This window comes from Heterocephalus glaber, unplaced genomic scaffold (assembly GCF_053883595.1).
Source record: "Heterocephalus glaber isolate CG9 unplaced genomic scaffold, H.glaber_assembly_v1.0 deba00000071, whole genome shotgun sequence".
NCBI lineage: Eukaryota > Metazoa > Chordata > Mammalia > Rodentia > Bathyergidae > Heterocephalus > Heterocephalus glaber.
In genome coordinates, this window is record NW_028258137.1 from 25,659,118 (window position 1) to 25,674,317 (window position 15,200).

The window sequence follows — 15,200 nt, forward strand, 5'->3', positions numbered from 1 at the left end:
TTCATAAGTTAAAATTAAAATTCTGTTTGTAACCTAAGTTGCTCATATGTCAGGCCTGTTGTAACTTGAGGGTCCAGTGTACAACAAAACCTACCCTTTTGTCTAACCAGCTAATGGACAACAACTCTTTTACGTGGATTAGATGAAACTTAACCAACAAATTTCAAATGCAGCTTTAACTCTGACTTCTGTTATGGGGAGATGTCAGCTTGCATGGAGCAGGAGCAAAAAATAGAATATGAGGAAGAAAGGTGAAGAATGACAGGCTACGGAACAGGTGGCTCAGGAAGGTAGAAAAGTGACTCCAGAGGTAATGAAGGTGCTCACTAAAGTGACTCAGAGACCTTAACATTATAAATAAGTAAATAATATATGACATATAATACCTGTGTTTATTTACTTCAAATGATTGCCTTTACCTCTTGCCACTTTTAATTTTTCTATGATAAATTAAGGAGAGGGAAGAAAACATTGCAATTCGTCAGTAATGAGAATGAAACTGGCACCCATTATCTGGATTCTCCAGCAGGATCAAGATGCTAATGAGCAGTAAGTGTTCACAAAAAACTCACCTTCGTATAATGAGAGATTAGTAAGCTAGATTGCATTGCCCCTTGAAATTGTGCATTTGAATCATCTCTCTACAATGCGGCTGTTTCCAAATGACACATTCTATAGCAAGCCAATAACTCATTTCTGCCTCCCTGAAGGTTTCTCTTCCTATCTCTTAACTCAAAATGCATTACTCATAAATATTAACATTTTGTTAGTGCCGGATCTTAGGCCAATTTGCATGGGTGAGATTGGGATGTGATTTGACTTGAAAAGAGTAATAAGTTATTGTGAGTCCAAGGACAGAAATGAGTTTTGCAGAAGAAAACGTCTGAAATAGTGCATAAAATAAATGACAACCTTTGGTTTCTTTAATTACAGTCAGTAAAAGAAAAGTCACAATGGAGATATTAGGCTCATTTTTACAGCCTTAAAATTGGATACTGACCCAAGTTAATTTTTTCTCTCACCTCCAAAACCTCAAGAATAGACTTTTAGAATAAAATAATGTCTAGCACCCATTAGCTATTAGTATTAACATCTCTACATGTATCATGAAATCTTCACAAAAACTTAGCTAGATATTCATTCCCATTAGTCTCTCCCAACTTGCCATCCTATTAACTTACTTACAACTTGCAGTCATGAGTTTTGAATCCAGAGCTGTTGGAATTCAGAACTGCGGATTTTAAGTACCAGTTGCATTAGTTAATGTTCACATCATGAGAACAGAATAGCACTGAAATACTATGTGCCTTGCTTTGTGAAGCTCTTCATTCCTGCTTAGAGAATCATTCTGAGTTCACATTTCTCTTTCCTTAATGATAGCTTACATCATTAGGTTCAAATAGGTAGACTTAAACTATTTTTACATATTTTTGGCAAAATAAGATTTATATTAGACACCTTCAAGGTGGTATTTGTGAGCAGTGCCCATTTGATATCTCTAATGTATCTGTATTGATGGAGTCTCTTACTACTTAATGTTTTAAGGTAATTAAACCACAAAAACTCATTGGAATAATGTTTAGGGCTGACTTAAAAGCCATTAGCTGTTAACTGCCAAGTTGCTCTGAGTCCCTGCATCAAATTGAATCATATTTGAAATATTTGTAGGCTAGTGGCAAAATTCATAGAACCTGACAGCTTTATAACTTTCACCAGAAACCAGGAAATGGAAGGAGGGTGAATAATTGGATTTGGAAAGAGAGAGTGCACTCAACCTTCCATTCCATGTTTCACTTACATCTTTAGTTAATTAACCCAATTTTACCATCATCTAATGCATTTGCAAATATTTATTTGATAGTATATTTTAGTCTAAAAATATTTAAAATGCCAATAAAAGGTTTTGGGAATTTCAAAAAGATTTCAAAAAGCCTCTCTCTCTCTCTCTCTCTCTCTCTCTCTCTCTCTCTCTCTCTCTCACACACACACACACACACACACACACACACACACACACTTTTCTTTTTAATATTTAGAGACCGGCCATTGTGATAAGAATTATGTGACCACCTGCTAATCCTAGTTACAAATGCTTAGAAATGCTGTTGTCACTTCAGACTATGGCATCTTCACAAGCCCATTCCACCTGCTAATCCTAGTTACAAATGCTTAGAAATGCTGTTGTCACTTCAGACTATGGCATCTTCACAAGCCCATTCCTCCAGGCCCCACTCATGTCTGCCCCAGACCTTTCCAATTTATATTTGCTCACCCCATCAGCATAATTCTCACCAGCAGGGATACTCTGGCATCCATCTTTGGTCACTGTGTACAAGACTGGGGTCTGGGGTTCACATGCACCAGGACAGCCTCAGGTTTGAGCAACCTCTTCAGATGGATAAAGTGAAGCCAGCTTATATTTGAAAAGAATTCTACACTATTTCAGCTGTGAAACAGTGTAATATAGGCAAAGAACATAAACAGCATTCATGGTGCCACTTGGATGGAAAGCCATATTAATTTCAATCATCATATGGTAAGAACTTGATATATATGAGGAACTAACATGTTGTAGAAAACAAAAAGAGATGGTTATGACTTAGGATTTTTTAAATGTATGATGATAATAAAGAAATAAAAATTCAAAAATCATGTTTTAACATACATTAATTGTACAGTAATGGTGGGACTCCCCCCGCACTGCTACTGTGTACAGCCACCTGGTTCCACACTACAAAGACGCAGAAGACACCGGACCACCAGACCATGGAACTGAGTCCTGCCGCTCCGAGCCCAGAGGTAGGGGCTTCTGGGCCACCATCCCTCCCACTGCTCCCTGCCCAGAGGTAGGGGCTTCTGAGCTGCCATCCCACTGATCCTGGACCAGAGGAAGGGACTTCCTGGCCACCATCCTTCCTGCTGCTCCCAGCCCACAGGAAAGGGCTTTTGGGCCACCATCCCTACCACTGCTCCCAGCCCCTGTCCCACCTCTCCCAGCTCAGAGGAGGTAATCCGTGAAGGCACCAACAGCACCCCCCCAGTCGAAATGAGAAAACATGTAAATAAGTCTCAAAACCAGACTTCCAGATCACCTACAGCAACCACAAAAGGAAATGAGACGGAACATTCTGATACTCAACTGCCTGGACCCACTGAACTGGCAACAAAAGGGGATCTGGAAAAAATGAAATCAGAAATAATTTTTAAGATAACAGGAGAAATTGAACCCCTAGTGCAAGACATGATTAATAAATCTAGAGAGGAACTCAGGAACATGATGGAATCCCAACATAGGAAACAAATGGAATCCATAAAACAGATGCAAATAGATTTCCAGGACATGAAAAACTCCACTGAAAGTCTACACAGCAGAATGAGCCAATGTGAGGACAGAATTTCAGATATAGAAAATAAGATTGCAATTAGGGACCAGGAAAAGAAAAATTGCTTCAAAATTATAAGGGAACATGAGAAATCAATCCAGCAGCTGCTAGATGATGCAAAGAAGAATAACATAAGACTGATTGGAGGCAATGAAGAAAGAGGAGAGAGAGAAGATGACATAAAAAAATCTCTTCACAGAAATAATGGCAGAAAACTTTCCAAGCAGGGGAAAAGAACTTGACATACAGATAAGTGAGGCATATAGGACTCCAAATAGCCTTTATCAAAAAAAATCTACACATAGGCATATAATTGTTAAGATTCCAGAAACTCAACAGAAGAACAAAGTTCTACAAGCAGTTAGAGAAAAGAAACAAATCACATACAAAGGAAAGCCCATCAGAATCACAGTAGACTTCTCAACACAAATCATCAAGGCAAGAAGAGCTTGGAGTGACATATTCCAAGCCCTAAAAGAAAACAGCCTCCAGCCCAGATTGATGTACCCTGCAAAACTATCTTTCAAAATGGATGGAGAAATAAGATACTTTCATGACAAAGAGCACCTTAGGAACTTCGTGAATACCAAACCAGCACTCCAAAGAATTTTACACAATATCCTAGGAACAGACATTGAGGATCACAACCCCAGGAAGCAAAGCAGAATGAACCCATCTGTCATGACAAGAAATTAAATGTAAAGGGGGAGAACCCAACAAAAAGAAAAAGTCATGGCAATGACAAGTCAATACGTTTCAGTTATAACCATCAATGTTAATGGTTTCAATTCACCCGTCAAAAGAAATAGACTGGGAGAATGGGTCAAGAAGCAAAATCCAACAATATACTGCATACGAGAAACACACTTAATTCAAAATGAAACTCATAGACTGAAAGTTAAAGGGTGGAAAACAATACTCCATGCGACAGGAACCTGAAAAAAACAACCCAATGTCAACCAATGAAATTGAAAATGTAATGAAAAACTTATCAACTAAGAAAAGCCCAGGCCCTGATGGCTTCACTGCTGAATCCTACAAGACATTTAGAGATGAACTTCTGCCACTACTGTTTAAACTCTTCAATGAAACTGAAAGGGAAGCAATACTCCCAAATTCATTCCTGGAAGCAAGCATCACCTTGATCCCCAAAGCAGAGAAAGACCCAACTGAAAAGGAGAACTATAGGCCAATCCCACTAATGAACATAGATGAAAAAAATTCTTAATGAGATAATGGCAAACACAATACAGAAGATCATCAAGAAGATCATACACCCTGATCAAGTGGGATTCATCCCAGGGATGCAGGGATGGGTCAACATATGCAAATCAATCAATGTAATACACTATATCAATAGAGCCAAGGACAAAAACCATATGATTATCTCCATAGATGCAGAAAAAGCATTTGACAAAATCCAACATGCATTTATGATAAAAACCCTACAAAAAATTGGAATAGATGGTCTCTACCTCAAACTGATAGAAGCCATCTATGAAAAACCAACAGCCAATATCATACTAAATGGTCAAAAATTGAAATCCTTCACACTAAAATCAGGAACAGACAAGGATGTCCATTATCACCACTCTTGTTCAATATAGTTCTGGAAACATTACCCATGGCAATTAGACACTCCATAAATACAGGTAACATAGGAGGAAAGCTGACATCATTTGATTCTGAAGGGGACAGAGGGGTCTGTTTTATATGACAGAGGGGTCTGTTTTTTATTAGACATATTTGTTATTTTTCAATTGTTTTCTTACATGTATGCATTAGTTTTAAGTAAAATAAGATAAAATGGAAAGGAATTGAACCAGATCTGTGGCAGTGTGAACGGAGAAGTGGTGATTGATTCAAGACTTTCTTTGAAAAATGATTCAAACTAAACTTTCAGATATTAAGAATTGTTAAGCATAAAATAGATTTTTATAGTCAGCATAATAGCAAATAAGATAAAGATAAGGTCCTCTCAATACCAGGCTTTTTCAGATAGTTGATAATCTCTAGTGAGGCATATTTCACTCTTTAAATTCATTGATCAAGATATACTATTTTTTCTTGAAGACCTTAATGGATATAATATTCTCACCAAAACACTTTGTCACATGATCTTCAGTGTAGGATTCAGCAGGCTGCATTTATCCTGTTCAATAAACTCAGCTTGCTGCCTATTTTTGTAAATAAAGTTTTAAAGAGCGCAGTGTTTCCAGGTGGTTTACATATGGTTTGTAGTGCTACAGGACTACAACAGGAGAGCTGAGAATGTACCACAGAGACCTCATCATGTGCAAAGCTTACAGCATTTATATCTTGTCCTTTAAGGGGAAGGTTGACAATCATTGATTAAGAAGATAAAATTGCCAGAATTTTTGACTGTGTAGATGTGATAAATAATATAAAAGAACTGGACTTCAAAAATTCTGGGGCCAGACAGAAAATGTGAATGATTAAAGTAGAGGAGGTATAAAATAATAAAGACTGGCAGAGATGTCAACAAAAAGAAGGGACTCCTCTCAAAGGTGGCAGCAATTTGTTGTATGAAACCATGTAGAAATTGATGCTAAGCGTTGTCATACCTATTTTTTTCTATGAAAAAATGACATGAAGTACATTTTATAAGCCCTTTTGATTATTTATTTTTGCAAAGAAAATTGTAGCTAAACCAAACACAGTTCTATGTGGAATACAGCCAATTAATGAAGAGTTTATGATCTTTAGTAAAAAAGAATCCCAGGTTACTTGCTTGTTGAGTTAGGTGATGGTGTACTTTCATTAAAGACAATTATGTTTATAAACTGTTTAGTAAAGTCCAAGCACTTGCTATCTATTCTCCTGTTTTATCCAAATGTGCAATCACTGCTACAGATAATAATAACTATAATTTGAGAGTATTCTGCCTTCTTGAGGAGTAGGTAGGGTATGGGAATGAACAATTAACAGAGTCAAAATGTGCTGATCTTCCAGAGTACTGAGAAGAATAGGGATTTTTTCTAGTCAGAAATTACTTGAAAAGAAACTATCTCAAATGCAATGTAGAAAAAGCTCAGATTTTCAGCAAAACTATGTGAATGGAAGATAGGACCTGTGGAAGGGAGATAGAAGAGACAGCTTTGGCTTGAAAATTTGGAGCAGTAGTTAGAAAAGGTCAGAAGACAAGAGAGGAAGAGGAAAAGTCACAAATACATGAAGAAGAAGTGAAGAATGTTTGGAATTACAGGAGCTGGGGAGGAGAAAACATAATGTTTTTCAGGTTTGAAGAAAACATAATAAATTTAAAGCCATAAAAATGACCACAGTTAAGGACTGGTGGGGCTATTGCTGGATTTTAAGAAGATAAAAATTAAATGACTGGCAACTAAGACTTGAAAATAATCAATTGAAAGTACAACTAATTAAGAATAAGGCTGTCTGATCTTTCCATTCTGTAAATTATTGTATTACTCAGCTCTCTGTCACTATAAAAAATACTTGAGGCAAATAGCTTATAAAAGATTTCTTTGGGCTCATTATCTGGGAGATTCCAATCCATGATCAGGTAGGCCTTTACGTTAGGCCTTTGGCAAAGCAACTTACCACAGAAGGTTTGTATGGTAGAGCAAAACTGCTTACATCATGGGCCATGCCTTATAAAGAGGAAGAGGAAGGCTTCCATAATCCCCTCTGAAGATATGTACTGAATGACCTGGGGACTCCAATATGGCCCTATCTCCTAAAGATCTATAGCTCCTCCCAAAAGCATGACCCTGGGTAACAAATCTTTAATATATGGTCCATTGGGGAACAATCAACATCCAAACAAAAACAATTAACAACAATTAACTTGTTAATAAAGTATTTTTACATGGTTATAGAAATAGAATGTAGGGGGGAAAAGATGCTTTCTAAATGAAGAATTTACTCAATAATTACTTGAGGTATTTGAACATGAAGTTTCTGTAGTTTTAAAAGACACATCATATATATATAATATATGTATACCATATACATGGTGTGTATATATAAGTATATATTTATTTTGTGAGCTTTGTTGAGAGAGAAAAGAGAAATACAGTTACTGGTATGTATAAAAATTCATAGACAGAGAAGAATTTTCTACTTGAAATGGAAATATTAAATTCTTCATAACTAATATTTAGTGAATCCTTCTCTATTCACTGACTGAAAAGAAGAGGATTCAGTGTACATTACAAATGGGCTTAAAAATGAAAATGACAGAATCTTAGTCACATTTTAAAATCAAATTTTAAATGTTGACAGTAATTCCTGAAATCTAAGTGGAACCTGTCAAATGAGACTAAGTCGGTGTGGCAGTACTAAACATTTAAACTTTCACTCTAGAATTGAGGAAAGGTGTGTATTTCTTAAAATAATATTGCTGTCATGACATACCTGTTTTCCTATTTTTGCTTTCATCCAGAAAAATGGATAATATTTTACAAATTATTTCTTTCAAACTGAAGTGGTAGCTAATCTAAATACAAAATGAGCTCAAATAACTCCCATTAGACAGCAGGTATGGTTTTACTCCTGGACCAGATTTCCATGGAAATTAATGATACATCTGTCTTCTCCCTGAGTTCATTTGAATGAAACCCCAATTTGTTCAAAACTGAAAATGTGAGGAAAATATTTAAAATGTAAATTATTTTAATAAAATTTGAATGTGCATTTCACAGCTAGGGTAGATCAAAATAAATGTGTTACTGACAAACATTCTAAGCAAAATTTCATTGCATTTCAATTTGGAGTACCTTCATAATTGGAATGACCATCCCTTCAGTTCTTGTGTTTCAAGGTTGTACATGGCGTTATATCAAAACTATTACCTTGAAAATTGAATGCTAAAGACTGGAAAACAAAAATCTTAAGCATTATCATAAAATTTTATCAAGCAACAAGTTTTAAAAATTATTTTTAATTAATGCATTTTCTCCCAATGTGGCATCTTTCAAGAGAAAAAAATCCTATCATGACCACTAAATCCTTCTTTAAGTTTTCATTGATCATAGCCTTAGAAAAAGATTATCAAAAATAGTCCTACACTGAGATAATGTGTTAGAGATTTTGGAAAATCTCAACAGTCCATTTTAGATTAAATCTACTGGTTTCTTAGGTTCATGTTCCTTTCCATTGATAAAGATGGCTTATCAGACTGTGTCTCTTAATTAAGGACAAACAATAAGTACTGCTTCTTATAGTTGTAGCACAAATGCCATAACCTTTTTCTTCTGTATTAAAAATCCTATATTTGATCTATTTGTCATTTAGGTGTATAATACAACTATTGTGACTTCGAAGAATCAAGTATTGACTTAGAAAGAAGCAATCTACCTAGGAGCAGAATTGTATTTTTTATCATGAGTGGACTTTAAACTTTTCTACTATTGCCACTAGTTCCAAACTAATAAAGAGAATAGTTGAATTTTAAGCCAGGTTTTGATGGTGATAATGAATATATAATTTTGTTTAATCAAAGTACTTTTAATTTGAGAGTAAAAACCAATTAGGAAGGCATTACATGCTTTATTCTAAAATTTTTTAAGTAGTTTTGGGTAAGAAGTGTTAATTATGGTTAAGTCTTCAAAGATATGGGCTTTACTGTTGTTTAGTTTCATGTTGGTATTCATGAGCCAAAAAATCAAAGTAATGTTAACTTTTTTCATAAAATAATATTTGCTAGTAGGTCAAAGAATAATTTACACATGAAATAAACATTTAGCACTACTATGATATACTACAGAAATATAAGAAACAATGTGTTAATCTATATTGTACACAACTTTTGATAGTTCTAGAATCATGAAAGTGAGCCATTAAAAGAGCCATTTACTGCACTGTTTTTTCAGTTTTATTTAAAAATGAAGACTCAATAATAAATAAATAATAAATGAATTTTTTAAAGATAATGTTACCTAGAGCTGGAGATTCAAATTTGGGTGAATCTCTACATAGTAAATTGTTCTTTATTAGAAGTAGATGCCAGGAGATGGGTGTATATGCAAGAAATCAGTTAGGCAAAAAGGCTTTTTAAAAAAATTTGCCCCATGCAGGCAGAGAGAGACTGCTTTTGCTGTTTTATATATTTACTTATTTTGGTACAAGGGATTGAAATCAGGACCTTGCACTTGTGAGGCAGGTGGTGGAACCAGTGAGCTAAATCCCCTGCCCCAAAAAGCCCTTTGAGAGAAACTAGGAAGAGGCTGGATACACCTAACACCTTAACCTGGTTCAACCCCTGTGGAACAAAGAATGACAGAATTGTTACAGAAGTCTTAGGCTGCAGTGATTTTCCAAAAAAAAAAAAGTTGTACTGAGTATGAGTCCAGGACCCAAGCCTGTCAATCAGAGGAGTCTTGCATCTCCTACCAATAATCCTAATTTAGAAGAATCTCTACCATGTTCAGTCATTGGCTAAGAGTAACCTAGGAAAAAACACTACCTCTCTCTGCAGAAAAACCCTCATATTTAATATAACAATTTACTATTTGTACAAATCAATGAATATTTCTCATAAAGATAGTTAATCCATAGTAATTGTAATTTTTTCTGTCTTTTCCATCTCTTTACTCTACTTTATTCCTATTTCTAGATAATGCGACCTCATCCCCAGCCTAGCTTGTCATACATAGTACTTTATATCTCTTTCTTCCTAGTTCTGCATCTATATTCATTTTTTTCTTCTCAGTGCAAAGATACCATTTACTTACTTGTTATTTATTTATACCTTGCTGCATTCCGTGAAGAATTTGTTGTATTACAAGATCAACTGCAATAAAAAGAAACAAGAAAAATGTAAGTACGATATGATCATAAGACTATGATTAATCCAGGTAGAGTAAAAAAAAATAATAACAGGGAAAGTGAGTTAAAATAAGATCAGAGAGACCTAAACTGACAGACTAATAAAACACCAAAAATGTAATTAGAGAATGTCTTTAGACACTTGGATAACCTGAACATTTGATTTAGAGCATCCAGACAGCCAAAATTAAAAGGGAACCATGGCTGATTGTAGGACTGTTATTATCCACATTCAGGAAACACTTCAACTCCAGAGATTCACAAATTTGTGACCAGTAAGTACAGGATTTCAGGGACATAGTTGTTAAGAAATGACACTATAAAAACAAGGGAATTAACTTAGAGGCAAGAGTCCCGGGCCTGATCTGATAAACTCATGAATAAGGGTGGCTGGAGAGCTAATAGAAAGCATAAAAGGCTGATTGACATGGGGATGAGAGAATCAGTAGAAAATGCCAAATTATACAATACTTGGAGAAAAGAAGAGGCTGAACAGTGACAAGTCAGTGACCTCTTTCAGCCTCCTGTGGATCCCTCCAACCCCCCACTTCCTCATGGTTTAGGTTTATGGCTACATTTCCTTATATTCACTTCCTGGAGAGGGTGAGGAAGGTACTATAGCTTTTTCACTGAGCCACACTCTCAAATAGTGTGATCAGGAGTAGACAGAGCTCTGGGCTAGAACTTTAATATGCCACTCACTGAAATAGCTATTTCCCTTAATGGTCTCTATCCAAAGAATAGCCCAGTGAAGGTGATATTGGCTATTAACCTATTCTGAGTGTGGGAGGCCCACACAAATGATTCCTGAATTGTTCCTCAAGAACAATTTGAGTGTGAATAGAAGCTGCAAAATAGGCTCTGTCACCCATGAAGAAAAGATCCTTATCATACATGCACAAATTATTCTTGAAGATTCTCTAGTTAAGGAAACAGGCTTATAATTATGGGTAGATATATACAGGAGGATGATTTTTCAAAAGAGAAAGCAAAAGTAACAGGCTTTACCACTGATTGTGTTTATTAAATTGCTCAGCATGACATTGTTAATAGTCTCAAAAAACAATTTGAGTGTGCAAAGTGACCCAGAATAGAATGTATTATGATGCATAAACTGTTTTAAATATCTACTGAGTGGTTTTTGTTTTGTTTTGTTTTGTTTATAAGATGCCCTTCAAGGAAGAAGATTTTAAAGGAAAAGGAGGTAGACTTGCTCTTGCCTCCATTTCAGGGTAATCGCAGGCTCATACTTAACTCATGTGTGATTTTTCAGTGAGTTAAAGTCAGGAAGACACTTCTTAGATTTGTCTTAGGTCTATACCTATAAGAGGAAAACTATGAGTGTGTGTGTATGTGTTTGTGTGTGTTGTATGTGCATGTCTAAACATGAAAGTGTATAAAATAGGTGTGCATGATATATATATATATATATATATATATTTTTAAGTGCATTGTGGTACGCAGACCTATGTGGGTATATTTTTGTATATGCACATAATGTGTAGGTGAGTTATTTATTAAAAATCCACCTTTATTTGATTGTAAAGTGATTATTAACACCACAAACAGATACAAATAATAGTAACATTTGGAAAAAAAATTGTTAGAGAATATCCCTGATGAATTCAACTGAATCCACTGACATAATAAACAGAGAGAGCAGCTAATGTCACTAATTTTAACAGCAACATGTGGAGAGTATGAAATTCATAGCAAAGGGGAAGTGTAAGGTAATAGGAGAAACATGACAATGTGTAAGAAATGGCAAGAACTCCCGAAGTTAAAAGTTATTTTGAAGTTCAATGCCTTCTGTGAGCTCATGCTGAAACACAACTTTCCTGTGGGAAGATTTGAACCCCCTGTAACACTGGGCAAGCTAGCAGATGGGCTAAAATGTAGAGGAAAGGAGCAGAAGTCGAGAAAAGAAGTGCGCTTAATATGGTCCCAAGATATAACCACATTTTGTCAATCATTTAAAACATTCTACCTCTCATAATTTGTATAATAAATTTCACATCTGAAGTCTCAAATCTCTTAATAATACAGTTTTGTATCTTGTTAATAAAAAATCTGACTTCAACTCATTTTATGGTAGGAACTGACCCAGAAGGATGTAAGTCAATTGTAGCATTTTAAAAATATCTTAATATTTTAAAAATTGAATAATTAATATGTTAGTGCTAGGGTATATTGAATATATGCTCAGTAATTCTTCAATCAGAAAAAAAATTTGGAGCTTGAAATATTTAACTCCAAGGGTTTTAAACTAGAAGTATGATCTTTTATTAGCCATGGTGACATCTCAGAGTGATATCTATTTTTTTTTTTTTTTTTGTACCAGGGATTGAACCTGGGTCCTTGTGCTTTCAAGGCAGGCAGTGGAACCACTGAGCTAAATCCCCAGCCCTATTTTATTTTATTTTGGGGGGGGGTCGGACAGTACCGGGGATCGAACTCGGATCCTTCTGCTTGCAAGGCAGGCAGTGGAACCACTGAGCTAAATCCTCGACCCCTTGTGATATCTATTTTTAAGTGCTTGTTCTTCTGCTAACCTTGTTTTGAGCATGTGAGCATTTAGACCTCATTATGCCATTCTGAGGTAGATATGATGATCTCCATCAATTCATAGAGATGGCTAAGGGTTATTGAGAATTATTTACTACTTCAAGGTTACACAGTACATCAGTATCAAGAATATCTTTCTGACTTTAAATATCATTTTAAACCCTGTGATTTTTATCAGAAAAACATCTGTATGAGAATAAATATATGAGAAAATGACAAATCTGAGGTGAAAATAGTCTATTTTTAGGACATTGATGTTTAGGACAGTGATACAATTACCCTCAAATCTATTACTTTTTAAAAGATACATAAAACATTTAACAATGTTAGAAAATAAAATACTTCATCAGATTTATTTCCTAACTAGAGTTCCTGAATCAGTTTTTCAAACATAGCATCTGTATTGTAAAGTTTTGAACCTTCATACTCTCCTGAAGTCTCAAAATCTCCACAAACAGGCTACAAAGTACCCCCCCCTTCCCCACATCTGGCAGAAACAAATCTGGTCTGTACAAATTTCCCTTATCGCCCTCCCCTGATTGTGACCTACCCAGGCCTGGTGGAGCATACCTGTAATCCTGGCACTCCGAGAGGAGGCTGAGGCAAGAGAATCACAAGTCTAAGACTAGCCTGGGCCACTTAAGGAGACCCTGTCCCAAAAAAGAAAAAAATGATAACAGTCAGTGAAGAGATGGGTCTTTTGCAAAAGGGAAGGGGATCAAGGGATGGAGGGAAGTAGGAGGCAGAGGAGAGGAGAGGAAAGAAAACAGAACCGCTCTGTGTTATGTGCATGTGCAAACTCCCCATGATGGATGTAATTATTATGTACTGCAAACAAGGCACTTGCCCATGGGTCCTGATCCCCTTAGCCACCCATCGCTTGGTCAGACCTGCTCCTTAAGAACTCACTCCATTTGGTCCCTGTGTGGCATGCCATGTCACCTGTCTCCAAATTTTATGACTATAATAAATTCCTAAGCTCATGTCCATAAATGTGTTAGAGGGATTCTTAAAGATTCTACAAGGGGAACTGGCTACCCAGTTTACAATGCAACATTGCTTTTTGCTCTTGGACCCAGCAATTCTCAAAACATAATACCAAATCAGTGATGAATGCAGTTCATATACTCTTGCCTTGCCACTAATTTTAACAATCCTTAAATGTCTACACCCTGGCTGAGAATATATATATATATACATACATATATATATATATATATATATACATACATATATATATATACACACATACATATATATATATATATAAAATTATGTATACTTATGTATTTATTAAGGCCTCATTATTTAAATCTTCGGCTTATCTATTTCTAAAGTGAATCATGTAGACTCCAAACTTTTTTTTTAAACAATAATAAATTACAGAATTCCACCAAAACAAAGCAGTTGAAAATACTTCTGCAGTCTATTACTTCTGGAAAAAATTAAAAGTCCTTAGCAGTCCCCAGGTAGTATCCCATGTAAAGATCCTTGCAACATGAAAAAAAAATACTCTGTATCTAAAAATGAATGCACATATACAGAAAGAAATAGAAACAATTTGTTTCTATTTTTAAATAGAAATAAAGGACTGACTTTTTCACAAGTAAATTAAATGCTTAAATTGATATCTAGCAGAACACAAAGCTTTTGGCAGTCATCAATTGTGCTAAACATGTGGTATTAAGTTAATTGCAAGTTATGTGGCATCCTTATAAGATATAAGTCCAAATGGTAGATTTAGAAACATTCCTTTCTGTGCTCTAATGGCTTGGTTGGTCCTATAATCCAATTAAACACAGACCATTCAGTCCTCTCTCCTGGAAAAGCATCCATATTTAGCAATCTGAAATCAAATATTTGTGGTGATCACTCTGCCACATACAGGGAGATGTGACAATTTGGAAAGACAATGAGCATGTTAATCTATTCAATGGAGTTTCAATGCTAGTAGCATTGAAAAGAATAGATAAAAGCATAAGCTTTATAGCTGTTTAGAAAGATGAGCCAACAAGGATACCAGTATATACTTTCATTCTTTCCTTGTTATCATAGAACAATTTCTATGCCAGTAAATTAGATCTTTTTTTTTCCTTTTGTCTTGTTTGTGTTGTCTTGCAGCCTTGTCATTATTGTTTCAATGTGTAATATAGATCATATGCTAAGGGACAACTCTAATAAGTTATATGCTGCTGGGATTTGTCACTCTGCCAAGGACAATTTGCACAAGACTTAAAAAGTCTACTTAAGGTGCCTTTAATTCCAGAATTTTAAAAGCAGGAGCTTTATCTTCTGCTTGAAGCCATGCTCACAATATGCTGTTACTGTAAATTTCCTTTGCTTTGATATTAGGAGAGACCTTTAAATTTTGTGTGACTAATGAACACTAGTTTTTACATTTAACTTTTAGTGATAACTACTTTCTTATACAGAAATTACACA

The 15,200-nt window shown here is 35.3% G+C and overlaps 1 long non-coding RNA gene across 3 annotated transcripts in view; it reads right to left on the reverse strand.

The window, feature by feature from the left end:
• Positions 1-15,200, reverse strand: part of LOC147830658 (uncharacterized) — a 172,457-nt gene that overhangs the window by 68,865 nt on the left and 88,392 nt on the right. For all 3 annotated transcript variants that reach the window (XR_015449029.1, XR_015449030.1, XR_015449031.1), the window contains exons 3-4: positions 13,329-13,408; positions 10,100-10,158 (exon numbers count right to left, since the gene is read on the reverse strand). This is a non-coding gene — a long non-coding RNA (uncharacterized LOC147830658). The remainder of the gene's footprint in view (positions 1-10,099; positions 10,159-13,328; positions 13,409-15,200) is intronic.